This window comes from Acipenser ruthenus, chromosome 9, assembly GCF_902713425.1.
Source record: "Acipenser ruthenus chromosome 9, fAciRut3.2 maternal haplotype, whole genome shotgun sequence".
Lineage (NCBI taxonomy): Eukaryota > Metazoa > Chordata > Actinopteri > Acipenseriformes > Acipenseridae > Acipenser > Acipenser ruthenus.
The window spans coordinates 21,949,930-21,977,093 of NC_081197.1; the positions used below are offsets into that span (position 1 = coordinate 21,949,930).

Consider the following 27,164-nt stretch of genomic DNA (forward strand, 5'->3'; position numbering starts at 1 on the left):
TTATCCTAAATAAGAACATTGAATATTTTTTACTATTCTTGTAAAGTTGCATCTTCCACTGCACACAAATGTATGAAGTTTGTCACCAAGTCCACTGACCCTTGTATTTGAATAATGTTTTTCAAAAAAGGATAAGATACAGTAAGATTATTAGTATTAAAACTATTCAAGAACTATCAACACCCAGTAAAACTGGATGAAATGGTTAAAAATGTCAACATCCACAAAAAAATGTTCTGTTTATAACAGCATTTCTATTGTCTGCAGGGGTCATTACATGTAGATATTTGGCCTGGTCTTTGACTGTCTACAGTTCAGGCAACCCAAAACCACTGTCACAGAATAGGCTGCTGCTTTGTGCATAAACCACATCTTTTATCCACACTCACAATTCCTATGAGAAGCAGTCTCATTTTTGTTTTCAAAAATACAGTACTGTGCAAAAGTTTTAGGCAGGTGTGAAAAAATGCTGTAAAGTAAGAATGCTTTCAAAAATAGACATGTTAATAGTTTATATTTATCAATTAACTAAATGCAAAGTGAGTGAACAGAAGAACAATCTAAATCAAATCCATATTTGGTGTGACCACCTTTTGCCTTCAAAACAGCATCAATTCTTCTAGGTACACTTGCACAAAGTCAGGGATTTTGTAGGCATATAGTCAGGTGTATCATTAAACAATTATACCAAACAGGTGCTAATGATCATCAATTCAATATGTAGGTTGAAACACAATCATTAACTGAAACAGAAACAGCTGTGCAGGAGGAATAAAACTGGGTGATGAACAGCCAAACTCAGCTAACAAGGTGAGGTTGCTGAAGACAGTTTACTGTCAAAAGTCATACACCATGGCAAGACTGAGCACAGCAACAAGACACAAGGTAGTTATACTGCATCAGCAAGGTCTCTCCCAGGCAGAAATTTCAAGGCAGACAGGGGTTTCCAGATGTGCTGTCCAAGCTCTTTTGAAGAAGCACAAAGAAACGGGCAACATTGAGGACCGTAGACGCAGTGGTCGGCCAAGGAAACTTACTGCAGCAGATGAAAGACACATCATGCTTACATCCCTTCGCAATCGGAAGATGTCCAGCAGTGCCATCAGCTCAGAATTGGCAGAAAACAGTGAGACCCTGGTACACCCATCTACTGTCCGGAGAAGTCTGGTCAGGTGGCCTTCATGGAAGACTTGTGGCCAAAAAGCCATACCTCCGACGTGGAAACAAGGCCAAGCGACTCAACTATGCACGAAAACACAGGAACTGGGGTGCAGAAAAATGGCAGCAGGTGCTCTGGACTGATGAGTCAAAATTTGAAATATTTGGCTGTAGCAGAAGGCAGTTTGTTCGCCAAAGGGCTGGAGAGCGGTACACGAATGAGTGTCTGCAGGCAACAGTGAAGCATGGTGGAGGTTCCTTGCAAGTTTGGGGCTGCATTTCTGCAAATGGAGTTGGGGATTTGGTCAGAATTAATGGTCTCCTCAATGCTGAGAAGTACAGGCAGATACTTATCCATCATGCAATACCATCAGGGAGGCATCTGATTGGCCCCAAATTTATTCTGCAGCATGACAACAACCCCAAACATACAGCGAAAGTCATTAAGAACTATCTTCAGCGTAAAGAAGAACAAGGAGTCCTGGAAGTGATGGTATGGCCCCCACAGAGCCCTGATCTCAACATCGAGTCTGTCTGGGATTACACGAAGAGAGAGAAGCAACTGAGGCTGCCTAAATCCACAGAAGATCTGTGGTTAGTTCTCCAAGATGTTTGGGCCAACCTACCTGCCGAGTTCCTTCAAAAACTGTGTGCAAGTGTACCTAGAAGAATTGATGCTGTTTTGAAGGCAAAGGGTGGTCACACCAAATATTGATTTGATGTAGATTTTTCTTCTGTTCACTCACTTTGCATTTTGTTAATTGATAAATATAAACTTTTAACATGTCTATTTTTGAAAGCATTCTTACTTTACAGCATTTTTTCACACCTGCCTAAAACTTTTGCACAGTACTGTAAGTTCAGTTAACACACAGTACGTTGCCATTCTTTTTTTTATTTTTTAGGTATAGCTTGGACAAAAAGTACTGCAACAGGTTTTCCCAGCAGACAAGCCTACACATGTAGATAAGTTAGCCTCTTTACAGAAAGCTAATGAAGAAGTAAAAACAAAATAAGCTGCACACCATATATATTACCTGTAGAAATGACACTGAATACATTAGCTGTTTGAAGACTGGGTGAACACCTTTATGCCTTAGGGGTTCAACAAATTCCGTTACTGTCAATGCAGACAATGGAGAGTCTATCATGTTTTATCTGTATCCGGGCTCTCGTTACACACTGTCCATGCCTGGGTGTGACCTTTGTCTCAAAGAGGTGCTTTTACTTGCAGTTCTGACTTGCTGAAAGGAAATTAGAGTGACTGGTCATTTTTTCAACTGACTGGCTGGAGTCCAACATGTCATTAGAGTTACATTTTGACATACATTAGGTAGTGTGCACAAGTAGTTGTGTGTTTGTCGTCTTTACAGTCAAGTGCGCTTTGAAGGAGCAATGGTGAAGTAGCAGCTGCTGGATTTATATTTTCAATGTACACTTCTATAATATAGTGTAGTTACTGCAGGAGTTGTGAAATATGCTCCTCCACCATCAACAATCCTCATCCCTGCCTTGAAAGGATCACAACACTTCAAGGCTGGAAAATGGATTATTAGTAGACCTCCGCCACTAAGACGGACCAGCAAGCTGAAAAATGATTTTGTAAAGCAGAAACCAACACAATCATACTAAGCTAGAAACAGTAAAAACTGACTTTCCATCACTATCAATACTGGATGAACTTTCAAGAAAAATAAAATAAAATCATTCAACTTTATTTACTGTATTTTGTACTCTCACAAATAAACTGTTTGCAGGTTTGACTATAGAACAGATCTCCATTACAGTGCAACAAAGGCAACATTTACATGCACAAGTCATGACAGTTTTCCTCGCAACATTTTGCCGTATTTTTCAGGAAATGTGTTGCTATGCAGTTCTGATTTAGGGAAGAAAAAAAAAAAAAAAAAAAAAAAAACACATCAGCTGTACCAATGCAGATTACTCAATTCATGGCCATTTAAAGTTGTGTTGTCAAAAGGACGTCCTTTTGCTGTTTCACGATGTATTCGCGTGACAACGCCACACAGTCATGACTGTAGAGTCGATCTTCACGTGCATGTAAAACCAAGCCATAGTTGATCATGTTGTTTTTCATTATTCATATATTACATTTTACAAGGCAAGTTGATAAAAAAAGACTTCACATTCAGAACAGCCATTTAGGAGTCAAAATGCCTGAGGCTACTAGCAGCATATGTCAACTTTGAAACCAGAGCGCAGGAAACAAGACACTTCCCAGGCAAAAACAAAATACTGACTTTGATGTTAACTGTCTAATGATGTCATGATGTATGAAGAGATGCTATCATTTTTGTTATTATATATTTTTTAATTAGACTAAAACTCAACAAACCTTAAATAACTCAAAGGTTAAATATTTATTAAGCCGTATCAAATAAAAAGCGATTCGATTTAACTGATAAATGTTTTGTTTTCTTATGAATAATCCCACAGGTCCCTGCTTTTTTCAGTAACTACCAAACAGATATTCAGGGAGACAATTTATGGAGACTATCAATAATCATACTTCTCCAAGTTCAAGCTGCATACAGTAGCCAGGGGACATACATACTATAAGTAAAGCCAAATGAAAGAATTACAGGTCAGCATTGAAAAACAGGCATATGTGGCCCACTAATCTATATTCAGCATTAGCCATATATTTTAAATAATTTATCAAACTTACTACCAAAATGGCTACAAGCCCAGATTAAAAAAAATACTGATGTGGATTTACTGTACAGTCTGCTTTTCCCTACTGTATCATCCATATGCATTTTAGGGTATTCAAAACAAAATTATTTGTTTGACTCTGTACATTAATATTTGGTAGAATATGCTGGTTACAAACTGGAAAATGTAATGGTCAGGTTTTCATTAGTAAAAAAGGAAAAATGAACAACCACAAGTTTTAGTCTGTCGTTAGCATTTGAGTACCGCTAGGTAGCAGATTTATACTGCACTGTCCACACATCACGATACTTCACCTCCTAATTTATTGAATCTTCTTATGGTATATTGACAAGTATTGCAGTTTTTACTATTAACATAGCTTTTAAAATCGAACAATGTCAACTTACTTTGACAAGCACCCTTTGGGAACAGCCATAACCACCTTGGTACAGTAACGTTGGGGTGAACGATCGGAGCAGTTGGATTTAGATCTGCTGCGATTCAAATCAACTGAATAGATCCCTTTGCCCTGAGTCACACGGTGCATTTAAGCATCCTACCCATTGTCTTTTTTTAGGACCTGCTGCAACCAAGAGCTGGCATTATGAACTAGAGTCATGTATTACTCCGGTATCTTCAGCACTTACCTTATACTAAAACCAGTGCAGGCACAAACAGAGGGTCCTCATGAATCGCATACTTAGCACACAGTACGTGAAAGATTATTGTCAAATACACACCTAAACATATATAGAAGGCTAGAATTGAATAATAACATAAAGTTTGATGAAAAACAACATATGCTGAAAAACTATTAAGATTATTTATGTTTTTAAACATTAATTGACTAATTTAAAGATTATATAAAACATGTAAAAGGAAAAATGTTATTTTAACTATAATAAGCAATACTTGGGAGTTACTCAAATATAAAAATAGCTTCTGCCTGTTTTTCCCCCCAATCTTCCTTTATAAGCTGAATTCAACTTCTGATGTACAGGTGTTTTAGTTAGTTGCATCATAGATATTGTGACTTTTCTTGACATTCTTTCAGTTTTGTAACTGCTGAACCCCAGAGTTTTAAAATGACTTGTGTATAACCTGTCAACTTTCTCTGCATTTTTTTTACTATTTTTCTACCAAAATGCACGCAATATTTACAGTAAGCTCCACCAAATTCTGCAAAGACAAAATGTTTTTTCTTTTGTTTATTTCTATACAGTAGAACCCCAGAGTTAGAAACACCAAACCTATGAACCGACCGGTCTACCAAACCCCCACTTTCAACCGGAAGTATGCAATCACTCAGTCATGCGTGCAATGCAACCAGATGTACATAAGCAGCGTGCTGGTCATGGGGAAGGAAATATTACTGTATCAACAAATGTAGTCAGAAAGATGAGGCAGATTTCAAAGCAAGTACGGGCAATTTTACTGGGAACATTTTAGTTTTAAACAAAACACAGGTTTTTTTCAAGCCAAAGGAGACTGAATGACTGAGCAAGCTGCATGAATGCATTTTGTTTAAAGACAAGCACAACAGTTTTCCTGGACATTTAATTCTGAGTTTTTGCTACAGTTACGATTTCAATGGTAACTTCAATTTAGCCTTTTTTCCATTTATAGTTTTCCAAGTTAGAACCATAACTATATGAGTATTGCATTACTGTGCTGTATCCTTGTGTTATTCTTCAGATTGTCGGGGTAGATAGCAGGTGTATACATTTATTAAAACCATTGAAAACAGAATATAGGAAAAAATAGGAATATTAACCATTACAAAATGGGTGTTGCCCTTTAAGACACCTGAACCTGAAAACCTCATATCAAAGACACTCGTTAGAGGAGGGTGACGTAGCGCTGCTCCGCCCCCGCGAGCATAAAGCCACTACTCACCCTGACAATATCGTCATTTTCCTTCGAGAACTGCGACCAAGGGCGCCGCAACCTCAAAGTTAATGGTTAATATTCCTATTTCAGGGAACCAGGGTTATGATAATAACCCAACGTTCCCTTTCAAGTTGGGAATATTAACCATTACAAAATAGGTGGGTATACCCAAGCTGTCACAAGGACATGGAGCATACATAACTGCAGAGGACAAGCCGAACCACCTTGTGACTGAATCAATTACCAGCATAGCTGGAGTAAAACAAGTAAGGACCCATCTCACTGTATACGAGTATACATAACTGTCACAAGACATGGTATACAACACTGAGTTACAAGCTAAGCAAAGCCGCTTGTGCTACAACAATGTTCCCGTAACTGAAAAAAACATTAGAAGCTGTTCTATCGTGAGGATGAATTGGGAAGTCACCCTCAATATTTTCGTGCCAAATCCAGGATTCTGCGGGTCCATGATGTTCAGCCGATAGAACCTGGCAAACGTATGGGAAGAAGCCCAAACCGCTGCACTGCATATTTCCTGAATAGATGCAACCTGGAACAAAGCCCATGAAGTCACCTGACCCCTGGTGGAATGGCCGGTGAGCTTCTCTGGCATGCAGATTGGCCAGTTCATAAGCAGTCTGTATTGCACCCATTATCCATTTGGATAGACGCTGTTTAGACAGAGCCTGTCCCTGAGACTTAGCTCCTTAACAGACACAAAATAGTTTTGACTGCCTCCAGCTTTTAGTTCTGTCCACATAATGCGCTAATGCCCACACTGGGTAAAGCATATGAAGCTGGCGCTCCCCATCAGATTGGAAAGGGAGGTGGGTGGAAAGCCTCTAATTCCACCGACTGGTTAATATGGAAAACCGAGATTGTTTTCGGTAGAAAAGACGGGTTAGTACGAAGTGTGACCTTCGTTCTGGCCTCTGAAAAAAATTAGACAAGCTATCGATATTGAAAATGCTTGCAATTCACTCACCCGCTTAGCGGAGGTGACTGCAAGCAAGAAAGTTGTCTTGAAAGATTTGAGCTCCGCTGAGTGCATGGGCTCAAATGGAGGTTTTGTTAACACATTACACCACATTTAACCTACAGCGGGGGACTATATCCTTCACCGGTGGCTTAAGCCGTCAGATGCCTTTCAAAAATTGCCCTGCCAGGAAGTGAGTTCGTGGGGAGACTGAATCTATCTTTATATGGCACACCGAGATGGCTGCCAAATAGACCTTTAGAGCAGAGGGAGATTTTCCCTCATCAAAAAAGGTCCTGTAAAAATTGCAGTATAACTGCCATAGGGCATGTCGAGCCAAACACCACGTCTGGAACACACCCCACTTGTAAACCATACTGGGAATGAGTAGAGGCTGCCCTGGCGTTTTGTAGGATGTTGATCACCCGGTTTGATAACCCCAGACGTTCAGGGGCCAGACCCAGAGTTGTAGGCTCGATGGGTTGGAGTGCCACAGGGTACTCTGTGCCTGACTGAGCAGGTCGTGGTGCATCGGCAGCTCCCACGGCTGGCTGCTCAGGAGCTGTACCAGAGGGGAGAATCAAACTCTTCTGGGCCAGTATGGAAATATTAAGAGCACCCTGACCCGATCCTGTCTGACCTTCTCCAAACACAGTGATAGCAGCGCAAGCGGCGGAAACGCGTAGAGTAGACACGCTGGCCACAGGTGTGCCAGTGCGTCTATCCCTAGAGGTCCTCCTTCTCCATTTATGGAGAACCACAGGGGACAGTGCGTCAACTCCTGAGAGGCAAAGAGGTCTACCTCCCCCAAATAAGGCTCACTACCTTGGGATGGAGTCTCCATTCCGCGTCACTGGGGACCCCCCTCAAGAGGAGGTCCGCAGCCCAGTTGATCATTCCCAGCAGGTGGACTGCCCGGAGTGAGAGGAGGTTCACTTGCACCCACAACAGAAGCTTGTGGGCCACACGGTGGAGACTGGGTGACCGTAAACCACCCTGGTGATTTATGCAGAACACCAGACATGTTGTCCGTACGGATGAGCACGTGTCTCCCTAGAACCTGCTCCAATATGTTATGCAAGGACAGGAACACTGCCTGCAGTTCCAAAATATTGATGTGACGACCCTCCCACGGGGGCTGCCACACATCCAGCATGCCTCGGCCCTCCCACACTCCACCCCATCCTGAATTGGATGTGTCTGTGGTGATAACCTCTCTCCTGGTCATGCTGCCCAGCACTACGCCTAAGCGTAGATGGGCTGGCTGTCTCCACAAAGAAAGCACCTGTAGATATTGTCGGGACACTGTTAATAGAAGGTTGCGGTTCAAAACCGGCTGACAAGCCGTGTGGTTGAACCAAACCTGCAGGGGGCACAGACCCAGCGGAAGGCTGTTTGATGATGCTGCTGCCGTCAAGCCCAGAAGCCTCTGGAAGACCACTACTGGTAGTGCCCTGCCGAATTGAAACAGCTCTAAGCAGGCAGTTACTCTCAGCACTCTGTCGTCCGACAGAGTTGCCAACATGCGTCTTGAATCCAGGCACACCCCCAGATAGGTCACTATCTGGGTGGGTGCTAGCTGGCTCTTTGCATGGTTTACCTTCAAGCCTAACCAATGTAAATGGTTGGTGACTAGCTCTGTGTGTTTGTGCGGCCTTGCTGGAGACTCTGAGCAAATGAGCCAGTCGTCCAGATAGTTGAGGACTCCGATGCCTTTTGTAAAAAAGCGTGGTGCTAGAGAGAGGCCGAATGGTAGAACACAGAACTGGTACACTGTTCCTTGAAAGGTGAACCTCAGGTATTTCCTGTGCACTGGTTTTACTGGGATGCGTAAATAGGCGTCCTTCCTGATGGACTGCAACAGCCGTTGCGAAGTCAGCATCTTGAGCCATCTCCGACTCAGATACAGGTTCACCTGAGGTCGAGGATCGGTCTGAGGCCGCCATCTTGTTTTGTCACCAGAAAATACCTGGAGTAGAACCCCCTGTTCTTGCTGGGGTGGCCTACTATGCAAATGGCCCCCTTTTGCAGCAGAGCTGCTATCTCCTGAGCCACCTGAGTGGCGGCTTGCAGGTCCGTGACCGATATTATTGTCACGCCCCGGAACTGGAGAGAGTAACCAGTTTGCACAGCATTGAGCACCCAGGAGTTATAAAGTTTTCAGGTTCGGATGTCTTAAAATGGGAAACACCCATGTTGTAATGGTTAATATTCCCTACTTGAAAGGGAACTACTTTTCAAAGTTACGGGAATTTCAGACTTACGAACAACCTCCATTCCCAAGGGGTTAGTAACTCTGAGTTTCTAATGTACTTATTTTTTTAAACAGTGTACAATATTTTACAGCTGTGTTTTCTCATCTAACATATTGTCCCATGATGGCTACCTAAAACACTGCTGCAGCAGGGTGATCCTGGTTTCATACCCCAGACCTGTCAACTCTCCCATATTCACCAGGAGTCTCCCGTATTTTGGACCGGACATCTCCTGGGACAGATTTTCTCCCGTATTGTGCTCAAAACTCTGCTGTTAAACCCCCTTATGTCAGCAAACTTTTAATGTTTGCAAAAGTCATGGCCAGTGTGTGGTTACTGCAATCCCATTCTGTACCTATTACTCTCACTGAAAAATAAATACATAAATGAATTAATACATAAACACATTGCCATGAGATTTACAGTCTGTATTTTATTTTAAAATAATAACATTGTACAGATAATCTCAAAAATAAAGTAGGCTTGCTACTATTCAAAACAATTGTTTTAAAAAAATTGACAATTAATATCGATGTTTATTTTAGAAAGAATTTACCGGGATTAACAAGATCTCTCAGAACAGGATGAAATGACTGACAGTGAAACTACAGTGGCCTACTAAGGGCAATAGGGTATTACTGCTGTATGCAGCTGCTGTCTCACAGCGGCTGTCTCACAGCGGAAGTTGTCACATGGTATGTAGTATGTAGTTGGCGTATGTAGTGGGTGGTATGGCAGTTATATAAACAAGGAAGTAAAGCTTAAAACTGTGTTTTCATTAATAACCAACAGAAACGCATTCATCGTCATGCTAATTCGAAAATATGTGTAATGTTAAAATTCTATTGCAATTTAGCGTCCATCTGAATGGGGTATTTAACAGGGTAATGATATGTGGTGTTTCAAATGCCCGTGCTGGTATTTCATGTAATTGCTTTTAATGTATGATTGTTTTTATCTAAATACATTTTTTACCACATATTGTTTGTTTACTCCTTTAACAAAAAGTACTATAGTATACTATAGTACTTTACAGTAACTATAGTACATTATATTAGTACTACTACAGTCCATCATATTTGTACTAATATAGTACTTTATAGCAATAATATATTACTTTATAGTATATTATAGTATACTATAGTACATCATAGTAGTACTACAGTATATTGTAGTACTTTATAGTAATACTATAGTAATTTATAGTATTTTATAGTTATACTATAGGACATCATAGTAGTACGATAGTATGTTTTAGTACTTTATATTAATACTGTATTCATAGCATTTTGTAGTAGTACTTTAAGCAGTTCTTATTAAGTGTTTCTGGGTTACCTGCAGACAGCTCTGCACCACCTTCTACCTCATATAAAAATCCTTCACACACTATAGCAAGTCACCAACTGCAGCACAGTTACTGGTCAGAATTTTTACATGTATGAAGAAACAATTGCTGTTGGAATTGCATTTACAGTCAAATTTTACCTTGACCAAGGACATTATGTAAACAGATCTCCCATTCTCTAACTGACCTGCATGGCTGATTCTCTTGGTGGCGCTAGTGTAGTTCACAGAATGATACAAAGTGTGATTAACAACAAAGGGGGCAACATATTCACCCACTGTATTTATTAAGATTGTATTGGAAGCATGTCCTACAGCTAGTCGATGAATGACAGACATACCATTGTTAAAACCACTTCCCAGGGGCATGATTTTATGACCTGTGATTTTATGGCCTGATGATTTTATGACCTGTGATCTGGAAGTATCCTATTGAATGCTCTTAAATATTGGCAGATGCCACATTCATACACTTCTGCTTTCCAGGGTAGATAAGATATTCACTGCAAATCTGATGAGTGTCATACTAAATAAATGAAGAAGTACTCTACTGTTCCCTTCATAATGAAATGCAGACACACACCATGCTGGACCCCAGTCTCTGCAATTATCTGACCGGTGCAAAAGCAGGTGTATATTGAAAAACACATTTTCTAAGTCATAGAACATTTCCATTTGTTTAACACATTTTTAAGAGCATGCTTTACTGACACAATTGTACTGCCTGTCCTTTTATCTGCCAATAACAAATGAATGGCATAAACAAGGAGGAACCAAACACTTTGTGTAGCAACTGTGAAAGCAAAGGTATTGAATAAAAAGAAAAATGCTCTCCACTCAGATGCTTTCCAAAATGTTCTTTGCTGTGAGGAACGAGGTGTAGGTGTTATTTCAGATGGAAGTTTAATGTTTACTGATATATTTCCCCACATAGCTGCGTAAAGAATAAGGTTTTGATGAGCTAGAAGGATCAAACCAAAGATTAACTAACTGCCGTACAACCCCTAGCAAAACACAAGCATGTAAATCAAGAATTATATAAAAGTTTGGAATGAACATCAAACCACTTGGTCCCTTAATTCCAACAAAAGTCAATAATTCAAAATAATAATTCATGTTTCAAAACGATGCATGAAAGCATTTAGGTAACTCATGGAGGTGGATTAACGTGTGAGCCACATTTAGTCACCCTGTTAGAATGTGAATCCTTGTTTAGAATGTTTTATTTTTTTTTAACAGACAGCTGAGCACACAGTAATAATTGTTGTCAGTTGTACTTTTATGGGGTTTTTTGCATGCAAGGCAAAGGAAGTAAATGCAGCTATCAGGACAAAACTGAGTAATGACGAGAAACTGCTTGCAAGGAGTGTCACATGATTAATACATTAATAAAGTTCTGAACACAGTTTTTCATTCTTTTATTTGTAATAAACCATTAGGGTAAGCAATACTGTACTGTGTATTGCACAATACAATAGTAATTTAATTGTAGCCCAGCAATTATAGTACAGTACAATAGTACAGTATTATAGTACTTTATTACTATAGTATTCTCATTTTACTTAAGTACTATAGTATTTTTATATAGTTATATTATAGTATAATGTGTGCCCAATTTGAATGAACCGTTACAACACCCCCCAACCCCCATCCGCCAGAAAGCAGGATGGTATTTGTTACAGTAGCCCTTCAAAGACTAACATTTCCTACATAGATCACCAAGGGACCACTGAGATGACTGACAGCGACCTCTAGCCATTCAGAGCGGAATGGAGATGGGATAGACAGCAAATATAAAAACTACACAAACTAGAGATGATTTCTAAATTATTATTTTTGTTTAAGAAAATAAAAAATAGCAAGTGGTTTTACCAATGTTTATCCTGTATAGATTTATTTCAGTCAAACTCATATTTTTGAAGAATTTGACATTTAGCGAGCTTTACCGATTAAAATTGAAAAGTAGCAGCCTAAATATATATATTTCAGCATAAGCATTTCATTTCTATCATTAAAAACACTGTATTTGTCAGTCTTCTTGTTTTAATCGTTTCACAAATCGATGGATTGTGCATGTCCAACAAATAACTAATATCGCTTATGTTAAAGAAAAGGGCTTGTAACCAGGAGGTCCCCGGTTCAAATCCCACCTCAGCCACTGACTCATTGTGTGACCCTGAGCAAGTCACTTAACCTCCTTGTGCTCCGTCTTTCAGGTGAGACGTAGTTGTAAGTGACTCTGCAACTGATGCATAGTTCACACACCCTAGTCTCTGTAAGTCGCCTTGGATAAAGGCGTCTGCTAAATAAACAAATAATAAATGTTTTTAATATAGTGTTTAAATCGAAAAAAATATGTAAATATGGTAAATAGCAAACTAGGTTAGTGCTTCTAAACAATAAACTTCAAGTTGTTTTAAACATCTCAACAAGTACACACATTATAGGCTGCTTATTATAACTAACTCCTGTCAACTCAGCTTTTTCTAATCCGCTAATGCCTTAATGACTATGGTGTTTGTTTTATTTTTGGTGTTTTTTTGTACCTTTACTAGATTGCTGCATTAAAATGTATAAAGAAAGCAGTATCACTTGATTGCTAATTTACAAAAAACGCAAATACCAGTAATAAAGTAAAAAAAATTAAAAAATATTAGTCTGTGTGGTGCCAAAAGCTCTCAGGCAGCCATTTCTGGGTTTCTTTGTAACCAATAGAAGATCAACTTCTTCCACAGCTAGCCAATCAGAAGTGATAGGGGTGGGACGTAAACACTTCCGCAATTCTGCGCTCGTTGAAAAAAAAAAAAAAAAAAACCTGCTTGCAGAATTTCCAACGCATAGCAAAAAAAAAAAAAAAAGTTGTGCATTTTTCTTCAGTGGTACCTACTACTTCTGCCAAGTGTCACTAAAGCACTATCGGTCGTGTAATGAGAAGTGTGGTGGGATTCAGAGTGAGTGTAGGGTGAAGCAACTTATACATGCCGTACAACCTCAAATAAAATGGCTTGGATACATTAAACACTGCGATTGGCTGGACAAGATCATAGGATCGTGCAATTACCTCTGAAAATCAAAGCGCATCTGGGTCACCTTAAAATAATAACTAAAAAAAAAAACTTCACCACCATACTGGCAGTTAAGCATTTAAGTTCAGGCCACATCAGTATTCAGCATTTTTATATTATGTTTATAGTCAAACACAAACAGAAATTAAATCGAATTGTAAAAAATGTAAATGATGATCAACTTCCTTGGATTTATTTTCTTTAAAATCTCAAAATATCTCTTCGGCCATGGCGACAGTTCCTGTGAAGCCCCAGGCTGAAGTATTAAATTCTGCTGGACTGTAGTATCTAAAAATCAGAGTGGAGATCGGTTGCTTTGGCTCGAACAACTAAGGGGACACGCATCATCAAAAAAATAAATAAATAAATAAACAAAACAAGCCATAGTTCAGATTTTCAAGAATATGATTGAAAAAGTTACATTGCGGTAATTGCAGACATCAGTGTGTATTATAAATTACAGTTTCTGATTTTCAGTTTTAACCGATAAAAAAAAAAAAAAAGATAAAACAACCCGATACAAAAAAAAAAGAAATGTAATCGATGTACAACCAATAAACACCAGAAAAACACTGGAAATGGTTACTCAATTCACGTTGACTTCACCCCTTTCCCATTTAAAAAAATACGACAAAAACAAACTACCTTTCCCAGTGCAGCTGGGCAATGTCCCTCCTTCCTGACTTGTATCTATCATTGAGTAGATAAGAATACTTGAAACCCACCACAACTACTGAGTGGCAGCAAATTCCTACATTTCTATTGGAGACTCCGCTTGCAAGATTTAAAACGAGATTACAATCAGGAACGGAGACTTGTTTGCGGGATTTAAAGCTATATTACAGTTAGATAGGGAGGATTTAAAACAAAATGGCAAATTGTGGTGAAATGTAAAAAAATGACTAGACACAGGATTTAATTGTGCAAAGGAAAGAAGGTATAACTCAAGTGTGCAAGTACTGTGGAGTTACTATACATATTGTGACAGGAGCAGAGCGTGATTACTGTACTAGGGGAAACAGTGATTTCCAACATCAACTTTACTTACCACAATGTATAAAACAAGTAAATATAACTGCTTATTTATAAAAATAAATAAACTTGAAAACCTAAAAAAAAAAAAGATGTGTAGCTTCCAAAGTATTGGAACTATATTGCATTGGCAGAAGGCTACATTATCTAAAACAGTAAGATATATCATACTGCACGTCTGGGTGGTTTATAAGATAGGGCCATGTTTTATGGCACACCCTGTCGTGGGTTATGCTCCAGATCACTGGAATTTTTCCCTGAATCAAATACTCCTTTATATATGTCTCCTCTGTTAAATTCCTAGGAATTGAAACAAGGCAGGCTGACAGAGGAATTACTGTGAAGGAAAGGTTATTGGAAAATATGCATCCAAAAGAATTTAATGAAAAATAGAGCTCCAGAAAATAACCATACAGTAAAGGAAAATGCAGTAAAACATACTTGTTCAGTATATTTTATTGATCTTCCTGCAGAACAGTTTAGGGATCACATCTGAAAAAGCACAACCTCTTAGTGTCCTACAGCAGACCTATACACCGTGCCCTGACAAGGGCTCCATATCTCTGTGCAAAGCTCAACTTTATTACAATGGTATTCAGGGAGACCTAAATCAAAAATAATCTGTTAGTATTGTAAATGCAACCAACCAAATATAGTAAATATGATGCAAATACATTTAATTAGCTGAGAGTTATTACTGTGCAGAGAAACATCTTGGGAGCACTGATGTTCAGTTATGTCAGTAAATACAGAAACATGGTAGCAGGTTGTCTTAAGGGGCAGGTTTAATATTAGGGTGTTACAGTATTACAAATATAAATTACATCTGGACCTCCTTTTAAATCATCAAGTATTCAAATATTTGTCCCAGCACTAACAATTTATCCTTAGATTATCAATATCTCGTCCCGTGTATTCACTTTATACAAAAGAGTGTCTGTCTGACTTAAAACATCCAGGACAGTATAACAAAACGAAATGACACACTAAGCAAATTGTACAGTAAAATGGCTTGCTTTATTCTAAAATGTTGTTTGTTTTCATAGAAAAAAATACAAAAAGGGTCCTAAAACTCTACAGTAGAATTCTTTTTGGAAAAAATGCACAAAAACCCCTTTGTCTTCAAAAAAAAGTATACAAGCATTATTCAGACCGAGAAACAGGAGCCGGTTTGTAGTCAAATGAGACAAAACAGACTCCAGACAGAATACAATAAAACAGTATACTAAAATGAAGTCTCCCAGACAGTTTGAAAATAAACCAGGTGAAATATTTTCAAATCATGGATCAGTTCCAATGCATGTAATGTACTGTACTGTATTTTCATTAAAGGTGTCTAATAACAAAAAAACAGTAGTCTTGAGAGAAGAATCCTACAATAAAAATAATATCGGTACATTAACATAACTTTATTCCAAAGTTGACTTACTGTACTTCTATCTTCAAATGTCCAAAATTTCAGATTATGTCACGGGGTTCTAAAGATGCAGTTATATAGCACGGGTGATTTAAAATGTATATTGGTATGTGGGCACAGGGAAGTCACAATTAGTTCACATGCAGACTGTGCCGGGGCCAGATTGAATGAATAGTAATTCAGTCACAGCACAGCTGTATATAAAAAGTCACTAACCACTCACTGGGAGTTAGTGTGTTCAGAGGCGGAACAAGAGATGCGAGTCGTGAGGTAAAGAAAATAATATCGAAAACAATTGCTACCCGTGCTGGTTTTACATCAGCACAATACTTGTTTGTTCTGCGTCTGTTTTGTCTGTTTATTTTGGCCACTTCGCCAATTTATTTCCTCCCAGACACAATCATGACCATACTCTAGACCTGGTAATCTCTCGTGGTTTAGTTATTAAAAATGTATTAACTACAGATCTCACCATTTCTGACCATCTTGCTATTCTTTTTGAGATCAGCATACCAGTAACTACAAAATCCATGGAACGTACACTTGCATCTCGGGATATTAATTCCTTAACTGCTGGTACATTTTCTGATATGCAGAGTTTATTATCAATCCCGGAGCGCTTTGCGCTTTCCATTGATGCCAGGCATGCCCGTATGCGTACTTTCTACCACCCCTTCATTCAGAGCTCCAGTGCTGTGACACACAACAAATCGGTAGGTGTGTTCAAGTGTCTGTAACTCAACAACGGAAAGAGCTAGGAACACAATATACCAAATGAAAGAGGAGGCTTGGGGCTTTCCAGTGATATCTCACGTGCCAGTGACATATTCCTAGAATAAACTACGGCATCCAGAATACAGTGGTGCCTTCACTTGCCGTAGTTATTGATTTTTCTCAATGCAGATCGCAAAACAGTGATCGCCAGCGACAGCACTTGCAATGTGTTTTATAAAAACGCTTGCAGCGATTAAAACAAGCTTTGCATGATTAAGCCTTTTCTTAACTGATAGGATATCAATGTTTTACAGAAAACAATAACACACAGCGAGCGGCAAGTAAAGCTCAACAATAATAACTACAGCAACTATTCTTCTCAGGAACTAAATCAGAAAACTTGTGTGGCTTCCAGTATGGGATACTTTATCTACAGTTATTGCACAGATATAGTTTCTTACCGCAAAGAAAAAAGAAATAGCCTTTATTTAAAAATTAATAAGCAAATAAATAAAATAAAAATAAATTACATTTGGAGCACATTAAGTACGTGTGCTTCCTCCTTTGAATGAAATATTTCCTTGGCAGAGTTTGCAAATTCTGTTTTCTCTTGCTTGGTAAAGAAAATCCACACGCTTTGCTTGCATGTCATTGTTATGTATTCACAAGACAGAATTTAGTGATCAGGAACGGCACTTTATTGTTACAACCAAACAGAGACGCACATATCCCAACTTCGCAAAGTACCAGCTAACTTGGGAAAACGTGTCTGACTCGCAGATTCTGCTCATCATACATGCAGGATATTAAACTTAATCAGAAACCAGAACTGCTACGCATCATATTCCACATGTAAAGTGTGTATACTGAGATTTTTTTCCACCACGATTTTTACCGATGTTTAAATTAAAGACAATAATCAATTGTATCCCTATTTTAATATATGTAAAATAAACTCCGAAAAATTAACGGATTAACCAAAAATGCGGAACACTAACTATATAGTATTTTAATATGTATCATGCACCGACCTCTTCCCCCAATTCTGACTCACTTGCCAAATCTGAAGCAGCATTTAGTTGATCCTGTTTTTTATGTTAATTCCACACATCACTTGCCATTTTAGTAACTGTCGCGCAAATTCTGGCAAGGTGGTAAATCTGTGCAAAGCAAAACACGTGATCCGTATTTCTAATATCTATCAACTATGTAATTTTATGGTGGACACTTATCCAATGTTTGTTAAAATATTCAGAATTATTTTCTTTAGTGCGGAAAAACTATTCCATACCGCTGTTTTCACGTTGCACCACTAAAGTCTTCTCTCGTTGATTAACCAATGAGAATTTGTGACATATGCCAAAATAAAATCTGATCAGAATGAAAGTTCTGCCAATCAACATGCAGTGATTATACTGACGTTAGTGCTGGCCAATAGCAGCTAACAGAAAGAGGAATCAGAATGCAAGCAGCATGAACTGCACTGAATGAAAGCTGCATAGCGGCGCTGATACAGTGAAGGCTTATTAAGAGAGGAGTTGCTGGGCGGCTGCTGTGGCCGCACAAAATCCTGCTGGTGGCCGCATTTCAGAAACGTTGCTCTACAGCACTATTAATATACTAGCTATACATTGTAACATCTAAATAAATCAAAGTGTAATATTTACTGTGTCACCATCTAGGCAAACATTTCCATTTCACTGTAATAAAACTTAATTACGGTAAATCCTAGCATTTGTAGAAGACACTGAAGCATGTAATATGGCATCTGACATGCCACAGCAAAAGAAGCTCGCCTGTGGCATGATTTCTCATCTGCCCAATATGGAGACAATTTAATTCCAGTTCAAGTGATAACGGCATAAATAACTTCCATTTGTCCTATTATCCTAATAAGCTTACATCACATCAGATTCAGTTTCTGTAACAATTCAATAAAACAAACTTGAACAAAGAAAAGCCTATTTTATGAAGACTGCCAGCTCACACATTAACCCAATGGTATACTAACTGACCAAGAACTAACTCTAAAGTAGGTTGATCACTTGTCCCAAGGGTCAAATTAATCCTACTTGACTTGAATGAAAATCCTCATGGGGAGGAGGATCTAGCAGCTACCTCCTATTGAGGAGTTAAGACACCATCAACAGTATTAGACCACGGAAACCAATCATGCAAACCTTGCTGAATGCCCTCTATACCAGTGACACAGAAACGACTAAAGAGAAATGTATGCTTAATGTGCAGGCTGTATAGAAACGATACAACTTCTGATGCTTCTCTGACCTATATTTTGTGAAGCAACCTTAGGCTGAGATTCTGCATACTTCGTGAAAGAAAAACTCAATTTAAAGCTTAATGATTGCTTTTAATATCATATTTTCAAACAATGAGTGCTGTGAATTTGGTGACCAAAAACAAAGTATACTGCTGCATTTCCAAAGAGTAGATGACAACGTTAGGCCACCTTTATTTATTTATTTTTAATTTAGTCGTTGCCAATTAGTTTTTATTATTTTCTCCCCAATTTGAAATGCCCAATTATTTTATTATGCTCAGCTCACCGCTACCACCTCTGCGCTGACTAGGGAGGGGCGAAGATGAACACACGCTGTCCTCCGAAGCGTGTGCCGTCAGCCGCCCGCTTCTTTACACACTGCAAACTCACCGTGCAGCCGCCTCAAAGCTACAGCGTCGGAGGACAACGCAGCTCTGGGCAGCTTACAGGCAAGCCCGCAGGCGCCTGGCCAGACTACAGGGGTCGCTGGTGCGCGGTGAGCCGAGGACACCCTGGCCGACCTAACCCTCCCTCCCCCCGGGCGACGCTCGGCCAATTGAGCGCCGCCCCCTGGAAGCTCCCATCCATGGTCGGCTGTGGAATAGCCTGGACTCGAACTCGCGACGTCCAGGCTATAGAACGCATCCTGCACTCTAGCGAGTGCTTTTACTGGATGCGCCACTCGGGAGCCCCCTAAGCCACCTTTTGTTAATGGAAGATTCCAAAATCCATTTGGAAAAGACAATGGTACAGAATAACAATATAAAATAGCTTTAACCATCTGTAATCAAGTTCTGAATGTTCAAAATAAATTTAAGGATATTGTAAAAGTTACTTTGTTTATAAAAAAAAAAAAAGAAAAAAGGCAGTCAAAGCATTATGATCCCAGCTAAAGAAACATGGCTTTATTTTCTAATCCTGTAATGTTTTGGATTTTTTTTACTACTTACTTCCAGTGTAAATTAATGGATTCAATACATATGCAAACTGCACCTATGAAATCTCCCTCCTTAAAATGACTATGTTAATATTTTAGAACCACAAAAGATTATTTGAGGGCAGGTGTTTAAAAAAAAAAAGTCAGGCAAATGGGCATAAATTATTTCTTCTAACAAACCTTTTTAACTCAGTGCTAAAGGCAAACAAATAACTTGGCGAGTCACAGCATGTTCCTCCAAATTGCTGCAAAGCAATTTCCACCTGCGTGGAAGAGCTCACACTTGCATGCAAGGATCTTTCCGATCACCTCTACACATGAAGCAAACCCATGGGCACTTTCACAGGAAATTCTTTTGCTCCATAATCAAACATCAACTTGTAAATGGAGACAATTCTTTGTTCTTTCGGCCCCTGGGTTTAAATGTAGCACCTTTAACAACGATACGTCCTTGTGTACCTAATGACCTACTGCAAAAAGGAAGCATCTGCTGTCCAATGTGTTCTCCTAGTAAATCCCTAGTTCTTCAGATAAACCCAAAATTCCACAGCAATACCATTGTCCCCATATTGGTGCCACCAGTCATTAGGACATCAAGGCATACATTAAACAGAAAAAATATGACAGCCTAGCTTAGATTAACCCTTACATTTTTCAAAGCAGCGCAGTACCAATGTCCTGATTTGCATAGACATACACATAAGAAACGCTACTATCTAGGGCTACATTTGAATAAGCTCTTTAAATAACTGACATTCAAATAATTAGCTTGGTGTAAAAAACAACAGAGTGCTTTTTCACTCTCAAGTTAACACACCATTTTAATACCAGTGCATTACCATGCACAAACCTGTTAGACCATAGCATGGCCAGCAATAGCAGGACAGAACAGTGGTGCCTGACACTGTACAGTATCTGATTGTAGCCCAATTGTACGATACTGCAGTTGATTGTTTGCTTTGTTCATACCACACAAAGGAATCCCAATCCAAAGCAATGCAATATAAGGAGCGCTCCTTCACTAATTAAGTAGCGCTAACTGCTACAGCATTGTGTTCTTGACTACAGTGAAAAGAGATGGCTCAGTCACGATATGCACAACATAACTAAAACATAAAATTATGAGTAATGCTTTGGTTACAGTCATGTTTCTAATATACACAGTATATTTATTCTTTTGATCTTGTGATAAACGTAGTTTTCACTAACACAGAATGTGTTCATTTTATTTAAGGTGCCATGACAACTCCCGCTGTAAAATAAATGTAACGTGTACTGTAATACATAGTATTATTCTGTTTAATTTAGTCAGTAATACAAACACAATACTAAGCATGCTATTTCTAAAAGTAATTGAAAACAATACATCTATTAACAATTAGCCATGGAGCCAGTTACCTGGCACAGCTTTTTGGTTTCTTTTTGAGGAACTTGCATAAAAAAGGATCCCTGTTTGCTTTTTAAGCTTCAAATTAAGATCCATGGCTCCGCAGAGTTATTACAAATCTTAGCAACTACATCATGCAGTTATACCGATTGTACTGCAAAAAAATGTGTTTATTAATATTTAAAAAATAAAAAACCTACAGGGCTCTTCAAAACATTTTCCCATTGCGGGTGCAGGAATTTCAACTAAACAAACTGAAGGTCCCAGAGGAAATTTGGAGGGCCCCAGTCCCAGTCTTAATGTTCTGGCACACACATCTTTTTTCCCCCACATTTATTAAAGTTTTGACTTTTTTTACAATAACAATAAGAAATACTAAACATTTTCTCTGTGTAAAAGAACAAAGAACAAAAAAGGCATAGCAATAGAATTCACAAAAGCTAAATTCCATAAAGATCAAAACAACACCCAACCATTTTACTCAACCAGGCACCCCACTGCTCTCAATATCAAAAGAGATCAAATGCATCAGTAGGGCTGTATTTCTTTCACGGTTATCACAATTTCACGATTTCCGTAAAATGTACTCATTAACATGTAATATGTAGTTCCCTGTCAAAATCCCCATTTCTGAAAGAATTGTGTAAATATACATATTTTGTATCACTCAAAAATAAATACAGCAAATGTTTGCCTTATTGCTGCACTACCCGTTACTGTACACTGCATTTAGGAACCTGGCAGTCGGTTTAGTTTGCTTCCGGTAAATGACTGAACACACTGCTTACAGCTGCACGATTGTTTAAAATGTCAACGAAAAAGACACCAGCTGCATCAAAGATCGGAAACATTTCTAAGATTGCTCTGTCCAGTACAAGAAGGGGACATTTCACGTGTGTTATTTTAAAAAAAAATTATGTTTTTATTTTGTTTAACAATTCACTGATGGTGAAAATACTGGAGATTGTTTTTAAAATGTGGACATAAACAAAATACTCTACAATTTAGGATTTACTGTTTTTCAGGTAAGCATTTAAATATTTGTTGTATAAACATTTTTTGTATAATTATGAATTTTGAATGTGACAACACTAATTTTTTCTGCTTTAATAAACATTGTTTAATTGTGAAATACCTATTTTTAGACTGTGAAATGTAATTAAATAAGCCATTTTTTACAGTGAAAGAATTACAGCCCTACCTACAGTATCAGGTTCATAAACAGCTGCTTATGCTTGGGAAGAAAACTGCAAACCTGAGAATCCCCAAAAACTAGTTTTTTAGTCTTTTAGTAAACAAGATTCATAATGTGTATAATGTATAATGTGATTCATAAAGCATAATGTGTTACGGTATTATGAGCCATACAGGTGTTGGTTAGAAAACTAAAAAAATAGGTTTAGATTTTCAAGCAGTTGCATTTGGCATTGTCCGCAGCAATCTACTCCCCTCAGCAGCCTAATCCAGTACCAGAGGCTCCTGCCTTTGTTTATTGTCATCACTGCTTTCACTGCTGGCACTAGTGAATATCATATTATGACATGGCTTCCTGAATTTCATACACAGGGACAGCAGGGCATTGGTAGCCTATAGACCTATTTCAACAAAGAAAATGGTTCGTCATGCACAATACAAGGCTATTTTAAATGGATGCTCTTTACATTTCAAAACCCAGCCCCCTTAAATGATAAAGACAAAGCCATCAACTTGCATTGCTTCCCATTCTTTTCTAACTATATATCAGCAGGGTACTTCATTTTAAGAGCTCTCTGACTAGGTAAATATTTCAACTGCCTAGTTCAGAGTACTTAGCCCTGGCCCCAGGGAATAGCTAAGAAATGTACAAGTAAAACAGGTCCTCTGGCTTCAGTTCTCTGTACAATATAATACTGTACGTATTATAATAGGGAGTTCATCATTCTAAGCAACTTCAACAAATTGTAATCCCAACACATATTTATTAACATTAACATGAACAGTATGTCATCTCTCGATGTCATGGTAAGGAACAGCTTATGACCTCTTTGCCTCATTGCCATCACTATTCAGTTCAATCTTCAAGCAGCACAGAACTATCGTGCTGGGGGAGGGGAGGGGGGGGGGGGGGGATTCTGTTGGTAAATCTGCTCCTATTACCCCAAAATCTGTAAAGGCTGCTTGATTCTGATAGCCTCCAAATGAAGGATATAGTGCACGAGACAGGTCTTACGTAAGTGTAATCATCACATTCTACAGCTGCATCTCTTCTGCTCTTGGCTCAGAATGATCCCCTGCTGAAAACTTCTAAATGAACTCTTGTTGCTAAGAAACCAAACAATGATACTGGAGACAGTAAATAGATTTAGTCATTACATTGAGAAAAAAAAAAAAAAAACGATATCAGTACTATCTTCTGTACTGTACAAGCAGGACCATTTTATTTTTCCTCTACTTTAGGACAGATCTTTTTAGGTGGTTATTGCAATTAACATATCAAATGTATATGTTCTGCATATGCTTAATCCATTTCTCTGTTTTGTTTCCAATTCAGACTTTCCTGTATTGTTTCTATAAGCATGCATCATAATCATTTTGTTATAAAACAAGCATACATGACCACATTTCTGCAAAAGGTGTGGTGCAACTTAATATGACTGAAGAATTGCAGGCATTCATACCATTCATGTTATAGGTTGGCTTTTTTTTCAGGCTTTGCTAACAATAAAAAAAAAAATGTAAATGATTTGCACAGTACTTCCCTACAGGTGTAAAGTAGAGGTCAATATTTTAGTAGCCAATATAAAACACAGGTGCACAGTGGGAGGGTGGGGGGTGTTAAGAAAAAAAAAAAAAAAAAACACAAGCAAAGCAAATGTGACACAGCAAGGTGTCAGTGTGACTCCTGCGGAAACCATTTCATGTCCTCCGAGCACATGGTGTTTATCTTTGTCCTCTGTGTCATTTGAGAATGACAGGGGTTTGCCCATTTACGTAAAGCTGCATTACATAGCAATGTTTAAAATGTATATCTCAATTGTATGTTGACGGTGAGTGAAAATGATGTGGTTCATGCTCTGCTGCTGACCACAACACCTCTGCCACTTTTCAGAAGTCCTTGCTGTCCCACAGCCGGTTTTCAGTACACGGTGACACATCAGCAGTTGTTATCTTTGTTGTGGGCTAACACTGAATAAAATACGTTTAGATCTATATATTTTTTTATATGTAGAATCTTAGAAATTGATTGAAAACAAAAACGTAAGCAACAGTATACTGTATCTCATATTATATATATATATAATCGTTACCATATTTTGATTCTGTGTACACTGCGACTACTATATCTGTGGGGAAAAAAAAAGATATTCAAATAGGATTCCAGATTAAATTAATAACTAATACATTAGAAACAACACCTCAAGGAACTTGAAAAAAATGACAACATGCAGTAAACGATCTGTCTGGAGTGCGCTCTGGAATAAAACTGTTTCATCCTAACAGTTTTAAAGTAAAATCTGAACGATTAACCCATCTGACTGAATATAAAAAACACCCATTAAACAATAGAATGCCTAGGCTATATCATTCTCACATAAGAGTAATCCTTTTCAAGACTTGAATTCTTCACTCTGCGTCCCAATGTTTTGAAACTGTTACCTATTTAACTAATTGCTATTACTCCCACTTACTGCAATTTAAAACACAAGGAAACAAAAACGAATACATCATCTACACCCGTCCTTCCCCCGCAGACCCCCACCCCGTCCTATTCTGTCAAATCCCTGCATGTTCTTCCTTTATCTACCGCTTCCCCTGCCTTAACTTCCTCTGCAGCCCCTACTTTCTGGGATTTCTCCCCAACCCCCACGTGCATACTGGCTTAACTAAATAAAATAAAAAGTAATAAAAACCTTGGGACAATAAAAACTAAAAGTGTTTGCCAAAGGGTCTAAGACCTCCCAATTCCTATAAAGTACAAAATATTTATTTTTTATGAACTTGTCCTGGAGCCAGCTAGACAAGCAATAAACAAATGACATGGTTTATTATAATGCATACATCTCCTTTATTACTGTAGTATTTTCAAATACCACAGGCACTAGAAAGGCTCAAAAAGCTACTGTATTTGATGCATATTTAAAAAAAGTAATAGTAAATAGCGCTGTACAGTAGTAGGTTCCTACAGTACTGCATGCCTCCATAAGAAAAAAAGATAGCTCACATGCAACTTTTTGAAAATGTTTGTAGCTTGTTTTGGCAAGCGTTTACTTGAATGTCTGCGTTATTATTCCAAGGGAAACTCAAAATAGAAAACCCTTTTTAGTGCATTAATTTGTAGCTACAGTGAATATAATTCCCTTTGAAAACATATTAGATACACGGTATCAATGCGTTTAGTTTTGTAATGTTCCGTCAAAGTGGAAATTAAAAAACAAAAACAAAAAAAAAACAGCTAAGGAACAAAACTCAGACAGACTTTTCAGATCAGAGAGAAGCAAGCCTTGAATAGGAAACCCAAACATATATGCAACAGACGGGGAACAGACAGCAAAGGAAAACATGAGCGCCTTTTTAACACCAGAATTTGAAGAATCCTGAATATTTTTAGAAATAACCACAGAACCAAAATCGCTACATTTTAATAAGCTAACATCATACCTTTATAAACAATAAACATCAACATGCCTACCAAGAATAACGACTGTCTTTGCTGTAGCTCACTGTATTGCTTTTGCCATTGTGTTTATTCAAAAATAGTGAATGAATAGGTTAATTTAGTTAAATTCAATCTCACCATCACAACCTCCAATGGTATATCCATGTGAGATTAAAACAAAAACAGTAAATGAGTATGTGGAATCGTTTGAAAACATCTGCAACACACGTTGGTTTTAAACCCCTGCCAATTAACTCGACTGCCACTAGGACCCGGGAGATCTTCTTTATTTATCAAAGGGTACAACATAACACAATAAACTATTATTTTTCATATAAACAAATGCCATACTGCTTGAGATGTCACTTACCTAAAACTGCACTCATCTCTTACTAAGCCGCAACAATAAGTACACTGTAGAAATAGGGGTCCTGCCACTGCTGCTGGCTTACTGCAAAATACGGTTCATAGAAGCTGCCATGTTGTTTCTGGAAACGCTGCGAAGGGCGGAAACCTAGGCCCTTAGAGACCGAATCTTACTGGAAGGACCGCACGCCACTCATTGTAAAACAAGCCAATGCGCCTCAGCTCCCAGTTGAAATACTGGGGTCTGCTATATTACAGAATTCAATGTGACAATCAGAAATCAGCAAAATGTGGCAAATGTTATTGGCAAATTTGTATGTAAAATTATTAATATTTAGGAGGCAGGACTTACATCATAGATACACCTACTTTCCAAATGTTATTGGACAACTACCGATTCACAGTTAAATGCCTTGTTAAAATGGGGGCGTAAGGGGAGTGTAGTTTTTTATTATAACCAAAAAATGAGCGGCTACAGTAATGTCAACATTTGAGTGCGTGATTATAGTACAGTACAATATCGAACCATTTTGCGGTGGTTGGTATCTTTTTTTAAAAAAAACTGTCGATGCAGTGGGAAATTCTCAAGAGGGCGCTGAAGTTGAAAAAATAGAAACGAAAAAAATGTAATAACACGGTGGGGTCACTAGGACAGTTTCAACCTTGCGTCGTGTGTCGTCGTCATAAAATGAAAACTTTTCTGATGTTTTAAGACAGGTGGAATGGATGAGATTTACATAAATGCGGCAGAATAACTATTCAGTATTTAAATGAGAAACCTATATGTTAATGTCACAAATTATAGTTTTTACGTCATTTCAGGATTTCAATCAATGGACAGGTGGGATTCAAATGTAGTAAAGGTGGAAAAAACAAAACAGACATGTGTTTCAGGAGAAACAAGAGAAGGTACAGTGCCTTGAAAAAGTCTTCACACCCTTGAACATGTTTCACATTCTGCTGCCTAAAAAATACAACTCAAAATGCATTAAAGTAGGAGTTTGTTTCACTGATCTACACAACATCTTCT

General features: G+C 38.3%; 1 protein-coding gene across 2 annotated transcripts in view; it reads right to left on the reverse strand.

The window, feature by feature from the left end:
* Window positions 1-26,322, reverse strand: part of LOC117405862 (rho guanine nucleotide exchange factor TIAM1-like) — a 97,385-nt gene extending 71,063 nt beyond the window's left edge. Inside the window, exon 1 of one of the 2 annotated variants that reach the window (XM_059029697.1) lies at window positions 26,139-26,322. The gene's annotated coding sequence lies outside the window, so the exon portion shown is untranslated. Of the gene's footprint in view, window positions 1-25,906; window positions 26,016-26,138 lie in introns of those variants that run through there. The other variant, XM_059029699.1, reaches the window with a different exon arrangement.
* Window positions 26,323-27,164: the final 842 nt, after the last annotated feature.